This window comes from Hemitrygon akajei, chromosome 28 (assembly GCF_048418815.1).
Source record: "Hemitrygon akajei chromosome 28, sHemAka1.3, whole genome shotgun sequence".
NCBI lineage: Eukaryota > Metazoa > Chordata > Chondrichthyes > Myliobatiformes > Dasyatidae > Hemitrygon > Hemitrygon akajei.
The window spans coordinates 37,958,698-37,985,729 of NC_133151.1; positions in this window are offsets into that span (position 1 = coordinate 37,958,698).

Consider the following 27,032-nt stretch of genomic DNA (forward strand, 5'->3'; position numbering starts at 1 on the left):
TACAGACACACACTCACACACACACAGATACAGACACACACACACACACAGACACACACAAACACACACACAGACACCCACACTCACAGGCACACACAGACACACACACAAACACACTTACACAGACATACACTCACACACAGACACACACACACTGACAGATACACACAGACACACACACACACTTAAACTGACACACACACAGACACAGACACACACACTCGCACAGACACGCACACACAAACACTCACACACACAGTTACACTGACACACAAACAGACACAGACACAGACACGCACACTCGCACAGTAACACTCAGACACAGACATACACACAGACACACACAATCACACACACAGAGACACACAGACAGACACACACACTCACACACACAGACACAGACACACACACTCACACACACACACACACTCACACACACAGACACACACACTCACAGACACCCACAGACAAACGCACACACACACTTACACAGACACACACACAGACACAGACACACACACTCACACAGACACACACACACACACAGACACACACACACACTCACACGCAGACACAAACAGTCACACACACAGACACACACAAACACACACACAGACACCCACACTCACAGGCACACACAGACACACACACAAACACACTTACACAGACATACACTCACACACAGACACACACACACTGACAGATACACACAGACACACACACACACTTAAACTGACACACACACAGACACACACACTCGCACAGACACGCACACACAAACACTCACACACACAGTTACACTGACACACACACAGACACAGACACACACACTCACACACACAGACACACACACAGACACACACACACATACAGACACACACACACTCACACACACACAGACACACACACTGACACACACAGAGACACACACACAAAGACACACACACACTCACACGCAGACACAAATACTCACACACACAGACACACACACTCACACACACAGACACACACACTCACACGGACACACACACGCACAAACTCAGACACACACATACAGACACACACTCACACACACACAGATACAGACACACACACACACAGACACACACAAACACACACACAGACACCCACACTCACAGGCACACACAGACACACACACAAACACACTTACACAGACATACACTCACACACAGACACACACACACACTGACAGATACACACAGACACACACACACACTTAAACTGACACACACACAGACACAGACACACACACTCGCACAGACACGCACACACAAACACTCACACACACAGTTACACTGACACACAAACAGACACAGACACAGACACGCACACTCGCACAGTAACACTCAGACACAGACACACACACAGACACACACAATCACACACACAGAGACACACAGACAGACACACACACTCACACACACAGACACAGACACACACACTCACACAGACACACTCACAGACACAGACACACACACTCACACACACACACACACTCACACACACAGACACACACACTCACAGACACCCACAGACAAACGCACACACACACTTACACAGACACACACACAGACACAGACACACACACTCACACAGACACACACACACACACAGACACACACACACACTCACACGCAGACACAAACAGTCACACACACAGACACACACAAACACACACACAGACACCCACACAGGCACACACAGACACACACACAAACACACTTACACAGACATACACTCACACACAGACACACACACACTGACAGATACACACAGACACACACACACACTTAAACTGACACACACACAGACACACACACTCGCACAGACACGCACACACAAACACTCACACACACAGTTACACTGACACACACACAGACACAGACACACACACTCACACACACAGACACACACACACAGACACACACACACATACAGACACACACACACTCACACACACACAGACACACACACTGACACACACAGAGACACACACACAAAGACACACACACACTCACACGCAGACACAAATACTCACACACACAGACACACACACTCACACGGACACACACACGCACAAACTCAGACACACACACAGACACACACTCACACACACACAGATACAGACACACACACACACAGACACACACAAACACACACACAGACACCCACACTCACAGGCACACACAGACACACACACAAACACACTTACACAGACATACACTCACACACAGACACACACACACACTGACAGATACACACAGACACACACACACTTAAACTGACACACACAGACACAGACACACACACTCGCACAGACACGCACACACAAACACTCACACACACAGTTACACTGACACACACACAGACACAGACACACACACTTAAACTGACACACACACAGACACACACACTCGCACAGACACGCACACACAAACACTCACACACACAGTTACACTGACACACACACAGACACAGACACACACACTCACACACACAGACACACACACACATACAGACACACACACACACTCACACACACACAGACACACACACTGACACACACAGAGACACACACACAAAGACACACACACACTCACACCCACAGACACACACACTCACACACACAGACACACACACACACACTCACACACACACAGACACACACACTCACACACACAAGGACACACACACTCATACACACACACTAACACACACACTCACACACACTCACACACACAGACACACACACACACACTCACACACACACAGACACACACACTCACACACACAAGGACACACACACTCATACACACACACTAACACACACACTCACACACACAGAGACACACACACTCTCACACACAGACACACACTCACACAAACACACAGACACACACACTCACACACAGACACACACACACTCACACGCAGACACAAACACTCACACACACAGACACACACACTCACACACACAGACACACACACTCACACGGACACACACACGCACAAACTCAGACACACACATACAGACACACACTCACACACACACAGATACAGACACACACACACACAGACACACACAAACACACACACAGACACCCACACTCACAGGCACACACAGACACACACACAAACACACTTACACAGACATACACTCACACACAGACACACACACACTGACAGATACACACAGACACACACACACACTTAAACTGACACACACACAGACACAGACACACACACTCGCACAGACACGCACACACAAACACTCACACACACAGTTACACTGACACACAAACAGACACAGACACAGACACGCACACTCGCACAGTAACACTCAGACACAGACATACACACAGACACACACAATCACACACACAGAGACACACAGACAGACACACACACTCACACACACAGACACAGACACACACACTCGCACAGACACGCACACACAAACACTCACACACACAGTTACACTGACACACAAACAGACACAGACACAGACACGCACACTCGCACAGTAACACTCAGACACAGACATACACACAGACACACACAATCACACACACAGAGACACACAGACAGACACACACACTCACACACACAGACACAGACACACACACTCACACAGACACACTCACAGACACAGACACACACACTCACACACACACACACTCACACACACACAGACACACACACTCACAGACACCCACAGACAAACGCACACACACACTTACACAGACACACACACAGACACAGACACACACACTCACACAGACACACACACACAGACCCAGACACACACACTCACACACAGACACACACACACACACTCACACGCAGACACAAACACTCACACACACAGACACACACACTCACACACACAGACACACACTCACACAAACACACAGACACACACACTCACACACAGACACACACACACACTCACACGCAGACACAAACACTCACACACACAGACACACACACTCACAGACACACACACTCACACACACAGACACACACACTCACACGGACACACACACGCACAAACTCAGACACACACACAGACACACACTCACACACACACAGATACAGACACACACACACACAGACACACACAAACACACACACAGACACCCACACTCACAGGCACACACAGACACACACACAAACACACTTACACAGACATACACTCACACACAGACACACACACACTGACAGATACACACAGACACACACACACACACTTAAACTGACACACACAGACACAGACACACACACTCGCACAGACACGCACACACAAACACTCACACACACAGTTACACTGACACACACACAGACACAGACACACACACTCACAGACACACACAGACACACAAATAGACACAGACACAGACACGCACACTCGCACAGTAACACTCAGACAGACATACACACAGACACACACAATCACACACACAGAGACACACAGACAGACACACACACTCACACACACAGACACAGACACACACATTCACACAGACACACTCACAGACACAGACACACACACTCACACACACACACACACACTCACACACACACAGACACACACACTCACAGACACCCACAGACAAACGCACACACACACTTACACAGACACACACACAGACACAGACACACACACTCATACACACACTAACACACACACTCACACACGCAGACAAGCACACACTTACACACACAGACACACACACTCACACACACAGACACACACTCACACAAACACACAGACACAAACACTCACACACTCAGACACACACACTCTCACACACAGACTCACACTCACACAAACACACAGACACACACACTCACACACAGACACACACTCACACAAACACACAGACACACACACTCACACACACACACACTCACACACACAGACACACACACTCACAGACACCCACAGACAAACGCACACACACACTTACACAGACACACACACAGACACAGACACACACACACACTCACACGCAGACACAAACAGTCACACACACAGACACACACAAACACACACACAGACACCCACACTCACAGGCACACACAGACACACACACAAACACACTTACACAGACATACACTCACACACAGACACACACACACTGACAGATACACACAGACACACACACACACACTTAAACTGACACACACACAGACACACACACTCGCACAGACACGCACACACACACACTCACACACACACAGACACACACACTCACAGACACCCACAGACAAACGCACACACACACTTACACAGACACACACACACACACAGACACACACACTCATACACACACTAACACACACACTCACACACGCAGACAAGCACACACTTACACACACAGACACACACACTCACACACACAGACACACACTCAAACAAACACACAGACACAAACACTCACACACTCAGACACACACACTCTCACACACAGACTCACACTCACACAAACACACAGACACACACACTCACACACAGACACACACTCACACAAACACACAGACACACACACTCACACACACACACACTCACACACACAGACACACACACTCACAGACACCCACAGACAAACGCACACACACACTTACACAGACACACACACAGACACAGACACACACACACACTCACACGCAGACACAAACAGTCACACACACAGACACACACAAACACACACACAGACACCCACACTCACAGGCACACACAGACACACACACAAACACACTTACACAGACATACACTCACACACAGACACACACACACTGACAGATACACACAGACACACACACACACACTTAAACTGACACACACACAGACACACACACTCGCACAGACACGCACACACAAACACTCACACACACAGTTACACTGACACACACACAGACACAGACACACACACTCACACACACAGACACACACACACAGACACACACACACATACAGACACACACACACTCACACACACAGACACACACACACTCACACACACAGACACAGACACACTCACAGACACAGACACACACAGACACACACACTCACACACACAGACACACACACAGACACACACACATACAGACACACACACTGACACACACAGAGACACACACACAAAGACACACACACACTCAGACACACACACTCTCACACACAGACACACACTCACACAAACACACAGACACACACACTCACACACAGACACACACACACACTCACACGCAGACACAAACACTCACACACACAGACACACACACTCATACACACACTAACACACACACTCACACACGCAGACAAGCACACACTTACACACACAGACACACACACTCACACACACAGACACACACTCACACAAACACACAGACACAAACACTCACACACTCAGACACACACACTCTCACACACAGACTCACACTCACACAAACACACAGACACACACACTCACACACAGACACACACACACACTCACACGCAGACACAAACACTCACACACACAGACACACACACTCACACACACAGACACACACACTCACACGGACACACACACGCACAAACTCAGACACACACACACAGACACACACTCACACACACACAGATACAGACACACACACACACAGACACACACAAACACACACAGACACCCACACTCACAGGCACACACAGACACACACACAAACACACTTACACAGACATACACTCACACACAGACACACACACACTGACAGATACACACAGATACACACACACACTTAAACTGACACACACAGACACAGACACACACACTCGCACAGACACGCACACACAAACACGCACACACACAGTTACACTGACACACAAACAGACACAGACACAGACACGCACACTCGCACAGTAACACTCAGACACAGACATACACACAGACACACACAATCACACACACAGACAGACACACACACTCACACACACAGACACAGACACACACACTCACACAGACACACTCACAGACACAGACACACACACTCACACACACACACACACACACTCACACACACACACAGACACACACACTCACAGACACCCACAGACAAACGCACACACACACTTACACACACACACACACAGACACAGACACACACACTCACACAGATACACACACACACAGACCCAGACACACACACTCACACACAGACACACACACACACACACTCACACGCAGACACAAACATTCACACACACAGACACACACACTCACACACACAGACACACACTCACACAAACACACAGACACACACACTCACACACAGACACACACACACTCACACGCAGACACAAACACTCACACACACAGACACACACACTCACACACACACACACTCACACACACAGACACACACACTCACACGGACACACACACGCACAAACTCAGACACACACACAGACACACACAAACACACACACAGACACCCACACTCACAGGCACACACAGACACACACACAAACACACTTACACAGACATACACTCACACACAGACACACACACACTGACAGATACACACAGACACACACACACACACTTAAACTGACACACACAGACACAGACACACACACTCGCACAGACACGCACACACAAACACTCACACACACAGTTACACTGACACACACACAGACACAGACACACACACTCACAGACACACACAGACACACAAACAGACACAGACACAGACACGCACACTCGCACAGTAACACTCAGACACAGACATACACACAGACACACACAATCACACACACAGAGACACACAGACAGACACACACACTCACACACACAGACACAGACACACACACTCACACAGACACACTCACAGACACAGACACACACACTCACACACACACACACTCACACACACAGACACACACACTCACAGACACCCAGAGACAAACGCACACACACACTTACACAGACACACACAGACACAGACACACACACTCACACAGACACACACACACAGACACAGACACACACACTCAGACACACTCACAGACACAGACACACACACACACAGACACACACAAACACACACACAGACACCCACACTCACAGGCACACACAGACACACACACAAACACACTTACACAGACATACACTCACACACAGACACACACACACTGACAGATACACACAGACACACACACACACACTTAAACTGACACACACAGACACAGACACACACACTCGCACAGACACGCACACACAAACACTCACACACACAGTTACACTGACACACACACAGACACAGACACACACACTCACAGACACACACAGACACACAAATAGACACAGACACAGACACGCACACTCGCACAGTAACACTCAGACAGACATACACACAGACACACACAATCACACACACAGAGACACACAGACAGACACACACACTCACACACACAGACACAGACACACACATTCACACAGACACACTCACAGACACAGACACACACACTCACACACACACACACACACTCACACACACACAGACACACACACTCACAGACACCCACAGACAAACGCACACACACACTTACACAGACACACACACAGACACAGACACACACACTCATACACACACTAACACACACACTCACACACGCAGACAAGCACACACTTACACACACAGACACACACACTCACACACACAGACACACACTCACACAAACACACAGACACAAACACTCACACACTCAGACACACACACTCTCACACACAGACTCACACTCACACAAACACACAGACACACACACTCACACACAGACACACACTCACACAAACACACAGACACACACACTCACACACACACACACTCACACACACAGACACACACACTCACAGACACCCACAGACAAACGCACACACACACTTACACAGACACACACACAGACACAGACACACACACACACTCACACGCAGACACAAACAGTCACACACACAGACACACACAAACACACACACAGACACCCACACTCACAGGCACACACAGACACACACACAAACACACTTACACAGACATACACTCACACACAGACACACACACACTGACAGATACACACAGACACACACACACACACTTAAACTGACACACACACAGACACACACACTCGCACAGACACGCACACACACACACTCACACACACACAGACACACACACTCACAGACACCCACAGACAAACGCACACACACACTTACACAGACACACACACACACACAGACACACACACTCATACACACACTAACACACACACTCACACACGCAGACAAGCACACACTTACACACACAGACACACACACTCACACACACAGACACACACTCAAACAAACACACAGACACAAACACTCACACACTCAGACACACACACTCTCACACACAGACTCACACTCACACAAACACACAGACACACACACTCACACACAGACACACACTCACACAAACACACAGACACACACACTCACACACACACACACTCACACACACAGACACACACACTCACAGACACCCACAGACAAACGCACACACACACTTACACAGACACACACACAGACACAGACACACACACACACTCACACGCAGACACAAACAGTCACACACACAGACACACACAAACACACACACAGACACCCACACTCACAGGCACACACAGACACACACACAAACACACTTACACAGACATACACTCACACACAGACACACACACACTGACAGATACACACAGACACACACACACACACTTAAACTGACACACACACAGACACACACACTCGCACAGACACGCACACACAAACACTCACACACACAGTTACACTGACACACACACAGACACAGACACACACACTCACACACACAGACACACACACACAGACACACACACACATACAGACACACACACACTCACACACACAGACACACACACACTCACACACACAGACACAGACACACTCACAGACACAGACACACACAGACACACACACTCACACACACAGACACACACACAGACACACACACATACAGACACACACACTGACACACACAGAGACACACACACAAAGACACACACACACTCAGACACACACACTCTCACACACAGACACACACTCACACAAACACACAGACACACACACTCACACACAGACACACACACACACTCACACGCAGACACAAACACTCACACACACAGACACACACACTCATACACACACTAACACACACACTCACACACGCAGACAAGCACACACTTACACACACAGACACACACACTCACACACACAGACACACACTCACACAAACACACAGACACAAACACTCACACACTCAGACACACACACTCTCACACACAGACTCACACTCACACAAACACACAGACACACACACTCACACACAGACACACACACACACTCACACGCAGACACAAACACTCACACACACAGACACACACACTCACACACACAGACACACACACTCACACGGACACACACACGCACAAACTCAGACACACACACACAGACACACACTCACACACACACAGATACAGACACACACACACACAGACACACACAAACACACACAGACACCCACACTCACAGGCACACACAGACACACACACAAACACACTTACACAGACATACACTCACACACAGACACACACACACTGACAGATACACACAGATACACACACACACTTAAACTGACACACACAGACACAGACACACACACTCGCACAGACACGCACACACAAACACGCACACACACAGTTACACTGACACACAAACAGACACAGACACAGACACGCACACTCGCACAGTAACACTCAGACACAGACATACACACAGACACACACAATCACACACACAGACAGACACACACACTCACACACACAGACACAGACACACACACTCACACAGACACACTCACAGACACAGACACACACACTCACACACACACACACACACACTCACACACACACACAGACACACACACTCACAGACACCCACAGACAAACGCACACACACACTTACACACACACACACACAGACACAGACACACACACTCACACAGATACACACACACACAGACCCAGACACACACACTCACACACAGACACACACACACACACACTCACACGCAGACACAAACATTCACACACACAGACACACACACTCACACACACAGACACACACTCACACAAACACACAGACACACACACTCACACACAGACACACACACACTCACACGCAGACACAAACACTCACACACACAGACACACACACTCACACACACACACACTCACACACACAGACACACACACTCACACGGACACACACACGCACAAACTCAGACACACACACAGACACACACAAACACACACACAGACACCCACACTCACAGGCACACACAGACACACACACAAACACACTTACACAGACATACACTCACACACAGACACACACACACTGACAGATACACACAGACACACACACACACACTTAAACTGACACACACAGACACAGACACACACACTCGCACAGACACGCACACACAAACACTCACACACACAGTTACACTGACACACACACAGACACAGACACACACACTCACAGACACACACAGACACACAAACAGACACAGACACAGACACGCACACTCGCACAGTAACACTCAGACACAGACATACACACAGACACACACAATCACACACACAGAGACACACAGACAGACACACACACTCACACACACAGACACAGACACACACACTCACACAGACACACTCACAGACACAGACACACACACTCACACACACACACACTCACACACACAGACACACACACTCACAGACACCCAGAGACAAACGCACACACACACTTACACAGACACACACAGACACAGACACACACACTCACACAGACACACACACACAGACACAGACACACACACTCAGACACACTCACAGACACAGACACACACACACAGTCACTCACTCAGACACAGACACTCACTCACACACACACACAGACACACACACAGACACAAGCACATAGACACAGACACACACATTCACACACACACACACCCACACAGACACAGACACACACACAGAGGCACACACACACTGTCACACACTCACACACAGATACGGACACAGACACACACACTCACACACAAACAGACACACATACATACAGACACACACACACACTCACACGCAGACACAAACACTCACAAACACAGACACACACACACTCACACACACAGACAGACACACTCACAAAAACACACAGAATACCACAGACACAGACATACACTCACACATACACAGACACACACACTCACACACACACACACAGACACACACACAGACACACTCACAGACACACTCACAGGCACACACACTCACACACACAGACACAGACACACACGCACACACACTCACACACACAGACACACACACACGCACTCACACACTGACGCACACACAGACACACACACACTCACAGACACACACACTCACACACACACAGACACACACGCACAGACACACACACACATACAGACACACACACTCACACACACACAGACACACACACTGACACACACAGAGACACACACACAAAGACACCCACACACTCACACCACAGACACACACACTCACACACACAGACACACACACACTCACACACACACAGACACACACACTCACACACACAAGGACACACACACTCATACACACACACTAACACACACACTCACACACACAGAGACACACACACTCTCACACACAGACACACACTCACACAAACACACAGACACACACACTCACACACAGACACACACACTCTCACACGCAGACACAAACACTCACACACACAGACACACACACTCACACACACAGACACACACACACTCACACGGACACACACACGCACAAACTCAGACACACACATACAGACACACACTCACACACACACAGATACAGACACACACACACACAGACACACACAAACACACACACAGACACCCACACTCACAGGCACACACAGAAACACACAAACACACTTACACAGACATACACTCACACACAGACACACACACACACTGACAGATACACACAGACACACACACACACTTAAACTGACACACACAGACACAGACACACACACTCGCACAGACACGCACACACAAACACTCACACACACAGTTACACTGACACACAAACAGACACGCACACTCGCACAGTAACACTCAGACACAGACATACACACAGACACACACAATCACACACACAGAGACACACAGACAGACACACACACTCACACACACAGACACAGACACACACACTCACACACACACACACACTCACACACACACAGACACACACACTCACAGACACCCACAGACAAACGCACACACACACTTACACAGACACACACACAGACACAGACACACACACTCACACACAGACACACACACACACACTCACACGCAGACACAAACACTCACACACACAGACACACACACTCACACACACAGACACACACTCACACAAACACACAGACACACAAACTCACACACAGACACACACACACACTCACACGCAGACACAAACACTCACACACACAGACACACACTCACACACACACACACTCACACGGACACACACACGCACAAACTCAGACACACACACAGACACACACTCACACACACACAGATACAGACACACACACACACACAGACACACACAAACACACACACAGACACCCACACTCGCAGGCACACACAGACACACACACAAACACACTTACACAGACATACACTCACACACAGACACACACACACTCTGACAGATACACACAGACACACACACACTTAAACTGACACACACACAGACACAGACACACACACTCGCACAGACACGCACACACAAACACTCACACTCACAGTTACACTGACACACACACAGACACAGACACACACACTCACAGACACACACAGACACACACACAAACACAGACACAGACACAGACACGCACACTCGCACAGTAACACTCAGACACAGACATACACACAGACACACACAATCACACACACAGAGACACACAGACAGACACACACACTCACACACACAGACACAGACACACACACTCACACACACACACACACACTCACACACACACAGACACACACACTCACAGACACCCACAGACAAACGCACACACACACTTACACAGACACACACAGACACAGACACACACACTCACACAGACACACACACACACACAGACACACACACACACTCACACGCAGACACAAACAGTCACACACACAGACACACACAAACACAAACACAGACACCCACACTCACAGGCACACACAGACACACACACAAACACACTTACACAGACATACACTCACACATAGACACACACACACACTGACAGATACACACAGACACACACACACACACTTAAACTGACACACACACAGACACACACACTCGCACAGACACGCACACACAAACACTCACACACACAGTTACACTGACACACACACAGACACAGACACACACACTCACACACACACAGACACACACACACAGACACACACACATACAGACACACACACACACTCACACACACAGACACACACACTGACACACACAGAGACACACACACAAAGACACACACACACTCACACCCACAGACACACACACTCACACACACAGACACACACACACACGCACACACACACAGACACACACACTCACACACACAAGGACACACACACTCATACACACACACTAACACACACACTCACACACACAGAGACACACACACTCTCACACACAGACACACACTCACACAAACACACAGACACACACACTCACACACAGACACACACACACTCACACGCAGACACAAATACTCACACACACAGACACACACACTCACACGGACACACACACGCACAAACAGACACACACATACAGACACACACTCACACACACAGATACAGACACACACACACACAGACACACACAAACACACACACAGACACCCACACTCACAGGCACACACAGACACACACACAAACACACTTACACAGACATACACTCACACACAGACACACACACACACTGACAGATACACACAGACACACACACACACTTAAACTGACACACACACAGACACAGACACACACACTCGCACAGACACGCACACACAAACACTCACACACACAGTTACACTGACACACAAACAGACACAGACACAGACACGCACACTCGCACAGTAACACTCAGTCACAGACATACACACAGACACACACAATCTCACACACAGAGACACACAGTCAGACACACACACTCACACACACAGACACAGACACACACACTCACACACACACACACACACTCACACACACACAGACACACACACTCACAGACACCCACAGACAAACGCACACACACACTTACACAGACACACACAGACACAGACACACACACTCACACAGACACACACACACACACACAGACACACACACACACTCACACGCAGACACAAACAGTCACACACACAGACACACACAAACACAAACACAGACACCCACACTCACAGGCACACACAGACACACACACAAACACACTTACACAGACATACACTCACACATAGACACACACACACACTGACAGATACACAGAGACACACACACACACACTTAAACTGACACACACACAGACACACACACTCGCACAGACACGCACACACAAACACTCACACACACAGTTACACTGACACACACACAGACACAGACACACACACTCACACACACACAGACACACACACACAGACACACACACATACAGACACACACACACTCACACACACAGACACACACACTGACACACACAGAGACACACACACAAAGACACACACACACTCACACCCACAGACACACACACTCACACACACAAACACACACACACACGCACACACACACAGACACACACACTCACACACACAAGGACACACACACTCATACACACACACTAACACACACACTCACACACACAGAGACACACACACTCTCACACACAGACACACACTCACACAAACACACAGACACACACACTCACACACAGACACACACACACTCACACGCAGACACAAATACTCACACACACAGACACACACACTCACACGGACACACACACGCACAAACTCAGACACACACTCACACACACAGATACAGACACACACACACACAGACACACACAAACACACACACAGACACCCACACTCACAGGCACACACAGACACACACACAAACACACTTACACAGACATACACTCACACACAGACACACACACACACTGACAGATACACACAGACACACACACACACTTAAACTGACACACACACAGACACAGACACACACACTCGCACAGACACGCACACACAAACACTCACACACACAGTTACACTGACACACAAACAGACACAGACACAGACACGCACACTCGCACAGTAACACTCAGTCACAGACATACACACAGACACACACAATCTCACACACAGAGACACACAGTCAGACACACACACTCACACACACAGACACAGACACACACACTCACACAGACACACTCACAGACACAGACACACTCACACACACACACTCACACACACACAGACACACACACTCACAGACACCCACAGACAAACGCACACACACACTTACACAGACACACACACAGACACAGACACACACACTCACACAGACACACACACACACAGACCCAGACACACACACTCACACACAGACACACACACACACACTCACACGCAGACACAAACACTCACACACACAGACACACACACTCACACACACAGACACACACTCACACAAACACACAGACACACACACTCACACACAGACACACACACACACACTCACACGCAGACACAAACACTCACACACACAGACACACACACTCACACACACACACTCACACACACAGACACACACACTCACACGGACACACACACGCACAAACTCAGACACACACACAGACACACACTCACACACACACAGATACAGACACACACACACACAGACACACACAAACACACACACAGAGACCCACACTCACAGGCACACACAGACACACACACAAACACACTTACACAGACATACACTCACACACAGACACACACACACTTAAACTGACACACACAGACACAGACACACACACTCGCACAGACACGCACACACAAACACTCACACACACAGTTACACTGACACACACACAGACACAGACACACACACTTAAACTGACACACACACAGACACACACACTCGCACAGACACGCACACACAAACACTCACACACACAGTTACACTGACACACACACAGACACAGACACACACACTCACACACACAGACACACACACACAGACACACACACACATACAGACACACACACACACAGACACACACACTGACACACACAGAGACACACACACAAAGACACACACACACTCACACCCACAGACACACACACTCACACACACAGACACACACACACACTCACACTCACACAGACACACACACTCACACACACAAGGACACACACACTCATACACACACACTAACACACACACTCACACACACAGAGACACACACACTCTCACACACAGACACACACTCACACAAACACACAGACACACACACTCACACACAGACACACACACACTCACACGCAGACACAATCACTCACACACACAGACACACACACTCACACACACAGACACACACACTCACACGGACACACACACGCACAAACTCAGACACACACATACAGACACACACTCACACACACACAGATACAGACACACACACACACACAGACACACACAAACACACACACAGACACCCACACTCACAGGCACACACAGACACACACACAAACACACTTACACAGACATACACTCACACCCAGACACACACACACACTGACAGATACACACAGACATACACACACACTTAAACTGACACACACACAGACACAGACACACACACTCGCACAGACACGCACACACAAACACTCACACACACACAGTTACACTGACACACAAACAGACACAGACACAGACACGCACACTCGCACAGTAACAATCAGACACAGACATACACACAGACACACACAATCACACACACAGAGACACACAGACAGACACACACACTCACACACACAGACACAGACACACACACTCACACAGACACACTCACAGACACAGACACACACACTCACACACACACACACTCACACACACAGACACACACACTCACAGACACCCACAGACAAACGCACACACACACTTACACAGACACACACACAGACACAGACACACACACACACAGACACCCACACTCACAGGCACACACAGACACACACACAAACACACTTACACAGACATACACTCACACACAGACACACACACACTGACAGATACACACAGACACACACACACACACTTAAACTGACACACACACAGACACACACACTCGCACAGACACGCACACACAAACACTCACACACACAGTTACACTGACACACACACAGACACAGACACACACACTCACACACACAGACACACACACACAGACACACACACATACAGACACACACACACTCACACACACAGACACACACACTGACACACACAGAGACACACACACAAAGACACACACACACTCACACCCACAGACACACACACTCACACACACAGACACACACACACACTCACACACACACAGACACACACACTCACACACACAAGGACACACACACTCATACACACACACTAACACACACACTCACACACACAGAGACACACACACTCTCACACACAGACACACACTCACACAAACACACAGACACACACACTCACACACAGACACACACACACTCACACGCAGACACAAATACTCACACACACAGACACAAACACACTCACACACACAGACACACACACTCACACGGACACACACACGCACAAACTCAGACACACACATACAGACACACACTCACACACACACAGATACAGACACACACACACACAGACACACACAAACACACACACAGACACCCACACTCACAGGCACACACAGACACACACACAAACACACTTACACAGACATACACTCACACACAGACACACACACACACTGACAGATACACACAGACACACACACACACTTAAACTGACACACACACAGACACAGACACACACACTCGCACAGACACGCACACACAAACACTCACACACAGTTACACTGACACACAAACAGACACAGACACAGACACGCACACTCGCACAGTAACACTCAGACACAGACATACACACAGACACACACAATCACACACACAGAGACACACAGACAGACACACACACTCACACACACAGACACAGACACACACACTCGCACAGACACGCACACACAAACACTCACACACACAGTTACACTGACACACAAACAGACACAGACACAGACACGCACACTCGCACAGTAACACTCAGACACAGACATACACACAGACACACACAATCACACACACAGAGACACACAGACAGACACACACACTCACACACACAGACACAGACACACACACTCACACAGACACACTCACAGACACAGACACACACACTCACACACACACACACACTCACACACACACAGACACACACACTCACAGACACCCACAGACAAACGCACACACACACTTACACAGACACACACACAGACACAGACACACACACTCACACAGACACACACACACAGACCCAGACACACACACTCACACACAGACACACACACACACACTCACACGCAGACACAAACACTCACACACACAGACACACACACTCACACACACAGACACACACTCACACAAACACACAGACACACACACTCACACACAGACACACACACACACTCACACGCAGACACAAACACTCACACACACAGACACACACACTCACAGACACACACACTCACACACACAGACACACACACTCACACGGACACACACACGCACAAACTCAGACACACACACAGACACACACTCACACACACACAGATACAGACACACACACACACAGACACACACAAACACACACACAGACACCCACACTCACAGGCACACACAGACACACACACAAACACACTTACACAGACATACACTCACACACAGACACACACACACTGACAGATACACACAGACACACACACACACACTTAAACTGACACACACAGACACAGACACACACACTCGCACAGACACGCACACACAAACACTCACACACACAGTTACACTGACACACACACAGACACAGACACACACACTCACAGACACACACAGACACACAAACAGACACAGACACAGACACGCACACTCGCACAGTAACACTCAGACACAGACATACACACAGACACACACAATCACACACACAGAGACACACAGACAGACACACACACTCACACACACAGACACAGACACACACACTCACACAGACACACTCACAGACACAGACACACACACTCACACACACACACACTCACACACACAGACACACACACTCACAGACACCCACAGACAAACGCACACACACACTTACACAGACACACACACAGACACAGACACACACACACACTCACACGCAGACACAAACAGTCACACACACAGACACACACAAACACACACACACAGACACCCACACTCACAGGCACACACAGACACACACACAAACACACTTACACAGACATACACTCACACACAGACACACACACACTGACAGATACACACAGACACACACACACACTTAAACTGACACACACACAGACACACACACTCGCACAGACACGCACACACAAACACTCACACACACAGTTACACTGACACACACACAGACACAGACACACACACTCACACACACAGACACACACACACAGACACACACACACATACAGACACACACACACTCACACACACAGACACACACACTGACACACACAGAGACACACACACAAAGACACACACACACTCACACCCACAGACACACACACTCACACACACAGACACACACACACTCACACACACACAGACACACACACTCACACACACAAGGACACACACACTCATACACACACACTAACACACACACTCACACACACAGAGACACACACACTCTCACACACAGACACACACTCACACAAACACACAGACACACACACTCACACACAGACACACACACACTCACACGCAGACACAAATACTCACACACACAGACACACACACTCACACACACAGACACACACACTCACACGGACACACACACGCACAAACTCAGACACACACATACAGACACACACTCACACACACACAGATACAGACACACACACACACAGACACACACAAACACACACACAGACACCCACACTCACAGGCACACACAGACACACACACAAACACACTTACACAGACATACACTCACACACAGACACACACACACTGACAGATACACACAGACACACACACACACTTAAACTGACACACACACAGACACAGACACACACACTCGCACAGACACGCACACACAAACACTCACACACAGTTACACTGACACACAAACAGACACAGACACAGACACGCACACTCGCACAGTAACACTCAGACACAGACATACACACAGACACACACAATCACACACACAGAGACACACAGACAGACACACACACTCACACACACAGACACAGACACACACACTCGCACAGACACGCACACACAAACACTCACACACACAGTTACACTGACACACAAACAGACACAGACACAGACACGCACACTCGCACAGTAACACTCAGACACAGACATACACACAGACACACACAATCACACACACAGAGACACACAGACAGACACACACACTCACACACACAGACACAGACACACACACTCACACAGACACACTCACAGACACAGACACACACACTCACACACACACACACACACTCACACACACACAGACACACACACTCACAGACACCCACAGACAAACGCACACACACACTTACACAGACACACACACAGACACAGACACACACACTCACACAGACACACACACACAGACCCAGACACACACACTCACACACAGACACACACACACACACTCACACGCAGACACAAACACTCACACACACAGACACACACACTCACACACACAGACACACACTCACACAAACACACAGACACACACACTCACACACAGACACACACACACACTCACACGCAGAAACAAACACTCACACACACAGACACACACACTCACAGACACACACACTCACACACACAGACACACACACTCACACGGACACACACACGCACAAACTCAGACACACACACAGACACACACTCACACACACACAGATACAGACACACACACACACAGACACACACAAACACACACACAGACACCCACACTCACAGGCACACACAGACACACACACAAACACACTTACACAGACATACACTCACACACAGACACACACACACTGACAGATACACACAGACACACACACACACACTTAAACTGACACACACAGACACAGACACACACACTCGCACAGACACGCACACACAAACACTCACACACACAGTTACACTGACACACACACAGACACAGACACACACACTCACAGACACACACAGACACACAAACAGACACAGACACAGACACGCACACTCGCACAGTAACACTCAGACACAGACATACACACAGACACACACAATCACACACACAGAGACACACAGACAGACACACACACTCACACACACAGACACAGACACACACACTCACACAGACACACTCACAGACACAGACACACACACTCACACACACACACACTCACACACACAGACACACACACTCACAGACACCCACAGACAAACGCACACACACACTTACACAGACACACACACAGACACAGACACACACACACACTCACACGCAGACACAAACAGTCACACACACAGACACACACAAACACACACACACAGACACCCACACTCACAGGCACACACAGACACACACACAAACACACTTACACAGACATACACTCACACACAGACACACACACACTGACAGATACACACAGACACACACACACACACTTAAACTGACACACACACAGACACACACACTCGCACAGACACGCACACACAAACACTCACACACACAGTTACACTGACACACACACAGACACAGACACACACACTCACACACACAGACACACACACACAGACACACACACACATACAGACACACACACACTCACACACACAGACACACACACTGACACACACAGAGACACACACTCACACACACACACACACTCACACCCACAGACACACACACTCACACACACAGTTACACTGACACACACACAGACACAGACACACACACTCACACACACAGACACACACACACAGACACACACACACATACAGACACACACACACTCACACACACACAGACACACACACTGACACACACACATACAGACACACACACTGACACACACAGAGACACACACACAAAGACACACACACACTCAGACACACACACTCTCACACACAGACACACACTCACACAAACACACAGACACACACTCACACACTGACACACACACACACTCACACGCAGACACAAACACTCACACACACAGACACACACACTCATACACACACTAACACACACACTCACACACGCAGACAAGCACACACTTACACACACAGACACACACACTCACACACACAGACACACACTCACACAAACACACAGACACAAACACTCACACACTCAGACACACACACTCTCACACACAGACTCACACTCACACAAACACACAGACACACACACTCACACAGACACACACACACACTCACACGCAGACACAAACACTCACACACACAGACACACACACTCACACACACAGACACACACTCACACACACACAGATACAGACACACACACACACAGACGCACACAAACACACACACAGACACCCACACTCACAGGCACACACAGACACACACACAAACACACTTACACAGACATACACTCACACACAGACACACACACACACTGACAGATACACACAGACACACGCACACACTTAAACTGACACACACAGACACAGACACACACACTCGCACAGACACGCACACACAAACACTCACACACACAGTTACACTGACACACACACAGACACAGACACACACACTCACAGACACACACAGACACACAAACAGACACAGACACAGACACGCACACTCGCACAGTAACACTCAGACACAGACATACACACAGACACACACAATCACACACACAGAGACACACAGACAGACACACACACTCACACACACAGACACAGACACACACACTCACACAGACACACTCACAGACACAGACACACACACTCACACACACACACACTCACAGACACAGACACACACACTCACAGACACCCACAGACAAACGCACACACACACTTACGCAGACACACACACAGACACAGACACACACACTCACACGCAGACACAAACAGTCACACACACAGACACACACAAACACACACACAGACACCCACACTCACAGGCACACACAGACACACACACAAACACACTTACACAGACATACACTCACACACAGACACACACACACTGACAGATACACACAGACACACACACACACACTTAAACTGACACACACACAGACACACACACTCGCACAGACACGCACACACAAACACTCACACACACAGTTACACTGACACACACACAGACACAGACACACACACTCACACACACAGACACACACACACAGACACACACACACATACAGACACACACACACTCACACACACAGACACACACACTGACACACACAGAGACACACACACAAAGACACACACACACTCACACCCACAGACACACACACTCACACACACAGACACACACACACACACTCACACACACACAGACACACACACTCACACACACAAGGACACACACACTCATACACACACACTAACACACACACTCACACACACAGAGACACACACACTCTCACACACAGACACACACTCACACAAACACACAGACACACACACTCACACACAGACACACACACACTCACACGCAGACACAAATACTCACACACACAGACACACACACTCACACACACAGACACACACACTCACACGGACACACACACGCATAAACTCAGACACACACATACAGACACACACTCACACACACACAGATACAGACACACACACACACAGACACACACAAACACACACACAGACACCCACACTCACAGGCACACACAGACACACACACAAACACACTTACACAGACATACACTCACACACAGACACACACACACACACTGACAGATACACACAGACACACACACACACTTAAACTGACACACACACAGACACAGACACACACACTCGCACAGACACGCACACACAAACACTCACACACAGTTACACTGACACACAAACAGACACAGACACAGACACGCACACTCGCACAGTAACACTCAGACACAGACATACACACAGACACACACAATCACACACACAGAGACACACAGACAGACACACACACTCACACACACAGACACAGACACACACACTCACACAGACACACTCACAGACACAGACACACACACTCACACACACACACACACACTCACACACACACAGACACACACACTCACAGACACCCACAGACAAACGCACACACACACTTACACAGACACACACACAGACACAGACACACACACTCACACAGACACACACACACAGACCCAGACACACACACTCACACACAGACACACACACACACTCACACGCAGACACAAACACTCACACACACTGACACACACACTCACACACACAGACACACACTCACACAAACACACAGACACACACACTCACACACAGACACACACACACACTCACACGCAGACACAAACACTCACACACACAGACACACACACTCACAGACACACACACTCACACACACAGACACACACACTCACACGGACACACACACGCACAAACTCAGACACACACACAGACACACACTCACACACACACAGATACAGGCACACACACACACAGACACACACAAACACACACACAGACACCCACACTCACAGGCACACACAGACACACACACAAACACACTTACACAGACATACACTCACACACAGACACACACACACTGACAGATACACACAGACACACACACACACACACTTAAACTGACACACACAGACACACACACTCGCACAGACACGCACACACAAACACTCACACACACAGTTACACTGACACACACACAGACACAGACACACACACTCACAGACACACACAGACACACAAACAGACACAGACACAGACACGCACACTCGCACAGTAACACTCAGACACAGACATACACACAGACACACACAATCACACACACAGAGACACACAGACAGACACACACACTCACACACACAGACACAGACACACACACTCACACAGACACACTCACAGACACAGACACACACACTCACACACACACACACTCACACACACAGACACACACACTCACAGACACCCACAGACAAACGCACACACACACACTTACACAGACACACACAGACACAGACACACACACTCACACAGACACACACACACAGACACAGACACACACACTCAGACACACACACAGACACAGACACACACACACAGTCACTCACTTAGACACAGACACACACTCACACACACACACACAGACACACACACAGACACAAGCACATAGACACAGACACACACATTC